At 56.3% G+C, this 3,505-nt stretch overlaps 1 long non-coding RNA gene across 7 annotated transcripts in view; it reads left to right on the top strand.

Moving 5' to 3' along the window:
- LOC105299533 overlaps positions 1-3,505 on the top strand; it is a 183,894-nt gene that overhangs the window by 2,066 nt on the left and 178,323 nt on the right. For 4 of the 7 annotated variants that reach the window (XR_002783101.1, XR_002783102.1, XR_002783104.1 and 1 more), the window contains exons 1-2: positions 43-91; positions 901-1,066. This is a non-coding gene — a long non-coding RNA (uncharacterized LOC105299533). Of the gene's footprint in view, positions 1-42; positions 92-900; positions 1,067-3,505 lie in introns of those variants that run through there. The other 3 variants (XR_002783100.1, XR_002783099.1, XR_896535.2) reach the window with 2 other exon arrangements.

The raw sequence follows: 3,505 nt of genomic DNA, 5'->3' as shown, positions 1-3,505 counted from the left end.
GTTGCTTTGTCCACAGAGGGTCACAGGTGTTACAGGCAGACGGTGAAGCCGTTGGACACGACAAACTGAGGACTGACCTGGTCATTTCCAGGTGAGGCCACACGGCCCCGCAGCCAGGGCCTCCCCTTTGCCCCCCTGCCTCACACCAGCGGGTTAGGAGATGCTTTTGTTGCTTTTATGAATCCTTAGTGGATAAAACACCCAGGAGGTGAAAAGGACACCGAACGGAAAGCTGTCACCCGGTGGGCGTAAAACGTTTTGAGGAAAACGGTGTACATCCAGCTCCGCGCTAGTAGTTCATGCGGAGTTGGCTCAGGCACGTGACCGGGGAAGGCGGTCACGCGAAGCCCACACTCGCTAAGGCCCGGATTCTGCAAATGGCAGAGAAGGGCGGCCTGGGCCTGGCCGGGTTCCCGTGCTTCCTGGGCACTCGTCGTGGGCGAGACTGCGTCTGTGGCAGTCTGGGGGCTGGGTGCGCCAGGCCTCAGCCACTTTTCTACACGAACGTCCTCGTTTAAAAAGGTCTGTCTTCCAAGAGCTAGATTCGGTTAGGCTGTTTTCAGAGGCTCCCCAGCGCAGAGCCCACCCTCGGCATGGCTGCTCTGGTCACCCACTCGCTCCGCGGCCGAGAGGCTCAGGCGTCCTGTGCTCTCTCTTTCCGTCCTGCTCGCCTATCGGTCGAGCCTCACCTGGGCCTTGTCTGCCACTCAGGCCTCTGTCCCCGTGGCCCCTGTCCCCGTGGCCCCTGTCCCCGTGGCTGTGCTGCCACGGGGCAGGACGGGAGGCGGGGCCTGTGGAGGAACGCGTCTCTTCCTCTCAGGAACCCAAACAGCTTACTCTTCTTAGTGATTTTTAATCAAATAAACTCACAGAATTGTCTTTATTTTTCTTATTTCGCAGAGGACACTGGACGGCAGTGGTTCCTAAGCGACTGTTCTGGTCCAGTTCCCTTTCGTGGCCATCGGCCCCTTCAGTTGACGCTCTGCTCTCCTTGGTAGAAAAAAGGAAGCAGAACGGGATTTTCTGAACTGCTTTTCCCGTGGTCACCGGTCAACATCACCGTCAGGTTCGTGTTCACTCTGACCCGCCCGGCGCCCTTGCCGCAGTGGAGAGTTGTCTTCTGGGTCCACTTCCTGTCGTGTCTGGGCCCCCGGTGCGGGCGGTGGGCCCCTGTCTGGAAGGCCCCGAGCGCGTTGGGCTGCTGGACCCCCTCCGTTCCCTGGGGGTCAGCCTCTCCTTCCGCTGCTTCCTGAAAGCTTCGCTCTTATCACAGAATGTTATTTACAAACGACGTGAAGACTTTAAAATCAGACACATAAAACCAGTGTTAGCATCGGGCGGGAGTGGGCTGCGTACCAGCTTCTCGTGTGCACTGTGACAAGTGAGCTAGCCGACGCCCATTCTTGATTTGAAGCGAGCGCCTGTGATTTGTCTGGGGGCGGGAGGGCCTTGGGAGCGAGGGCTTGTTTTCCCTTGGCCGCGGTCAGGTTCCCCATTCTGTTAGCCCCGGAGGCCTGCCTTGGGTGCTGGTAGGTGGATGTTCGAGACCCAGTGTCGTAGACAGAATCCTGCAGGGCGTGTGTTCTGTGGCCTTCGGGTGACTACCACACATCTGCCGGTCAGTGGAGGGAAGTTTAGTGTTCTTTGATTCAGAACCATTAGAAATAGTGAAGCTTACACAGGAGGGCCACAGGGCTCGGGGCAAAGCATGCGATGGGTATGTGAAGTCCAGTGAGTAACTCGCTTGTTTTATAGTTGCAAGAATGTACTGCCTAGGGAGAGGGATACATCGTTTCTGTGACCTTTTGTAACCCCCGAAGGAATCGGAGTGCTCTTGGCAGGTGTAGCTCACGTGTACACCTGCCCCAGACAGTGTCTTTCCACGGTGCCCAGAACCCCTGGCAGTTCAGCTGGCCTGCGGCAGCCCTCCCCTACCCGCCCCCTGCCCCTGCCTGAGAGAAGTCCGCTCCGGGGGCCCTGACAGCAGCGACAGAGCAGCGGTGTCCTTGGCCACGTGTTGAACACTGAGACTTGTTTTTGATAGCACAAGCGATTTTCAGTTAGATTGGGGCTCAGCAGAGAAGTGAGGGGATCCCCTCGTGTCCCCTTCCCTCCCACCTGGAGTAAACTCATTCAGCTTGTGATGCAGCTGCAGTAAAACCAGTTAGAAATTCCACAAACGTGTTTTCTTACAGTTGTTAAATTTGTTGTGTGTGTGTGTGTGTGTGTGTGTAGCCACGAAAGGAACTGTCACAATCTGAACACCTTGCACGCTCACTCCGCTGCTTCAGAAGTTTCCTGGTTAGTTTCCTTCCCGTGGCACTCGTAAGTCAGCAGAGTATGCCGCCCGAGCTCCAGTGCCCATCCCCAGAAGCCTGGGGGTGACCCTGAGTGCACCGTCTGCCAGCGGCCCCGCTGGTGAAAGCAGGCACTTGGTAAATCTATTTGTTTTTATTATAAACATCCATCTGCGGGTCGCAAGGATGCATTTATGGACATTTTTCTGCAGGCACAGCGCTGGTGGCAGTTTTTACTGACAAATTGAGTCATATGGATAGTAGTTTAGAAAACTCTTACCTTATTGACAGATCAGGCAATTCCAGGTCCGGACATTCAGAGGAATCTAGATGGGTGAGAAGAGGGAATTGAGTCTCAGGGTGAAAAACAGGATGGGATGTTTAAATGTCAAAATTTAATAAGTAAATGGTAGTTATTTATCATTTTTTACAAAACTTTCAGCTACAGTTTACTCTCTCTGATCAAAAGGACTAGAAGTAGGGACCACGCACGTCACCTTCGGTTTCTGCCCCTCTTTGGTGGCCTCTCCTGGGATGCGGGACCCGTCGCTGTCCTCAGGATCCATGAACAGTGCCGGACAGTGTCCCAGCCCTGCTGGTGTCGATTATCAGGGGTGCTGCTCAAAGACGCGGATTATTGCCAGACTTGCTGGAGCAGAACCTGGGGACCCGCATCTTTGCGAGCTCTCCAGGGGACCCTCCTGGGTGGGCACCTCTGGGGACGTCTTCAGTGTGGCTGTGAAGCGGTGCTGTCTGGCCTGGACCAGCTCCGAGTGTCCCTTCTCGGCCACCTCTGCCCGTGGATCTGTGTGTGGTTTCGTGACTCCTTGGGGACACGGGGAGTTCTTCGGATGGCAGACCTGACGTGTTGTCACAGCGTTATGGTTTTGGGTCTTGTGGTCGTGACAGGAGATGCGGATGTTAGGGAAACCGTGGCGTGAGCTTTTCGAGCAGACGTTCAGGGCGGCCGGCCGCGCCCCGTTCCTCCTGCTGCCTTCTCCGCCTCGGGGGGGGAAGCATTTCCGTGGTCTCGGGCAAGGGGTGACTTGCAGGTACGCCGCTGAGGACATTTCTGTGGAACCGAATCGAGTTTTCATTGGGTGAGTGCCCGAGCTGTGAGGTCGGGATCAGCGGGAGGGGTCCCGGGATGTTGGGCGACTTGGGGAGCTGCCCGCAGCTGCCGCGTCTGTTGGGTGCTGGTGACCGCA

This window comes from Pteropus vampyrus, unplaced genomic scaffold (assembly GCF_000151845.1).
Source record: "Pteropus vampyrus isolate Shadow unplaced genomic scaffold, Pvam_2.0 Scaffold188, whole genome shotgun sequence".
Lineage (NCBI taxonomy): Eukaryota > Metazoa > Chordata > Mammalia > Chiroptera > Pteropodidae > Pteropus > Pteropus vampyrus.
Note: the sequence above shows the minus strand (reverse complement) of the source record. Positions and strands in the feature narration are given on the sequence as shown.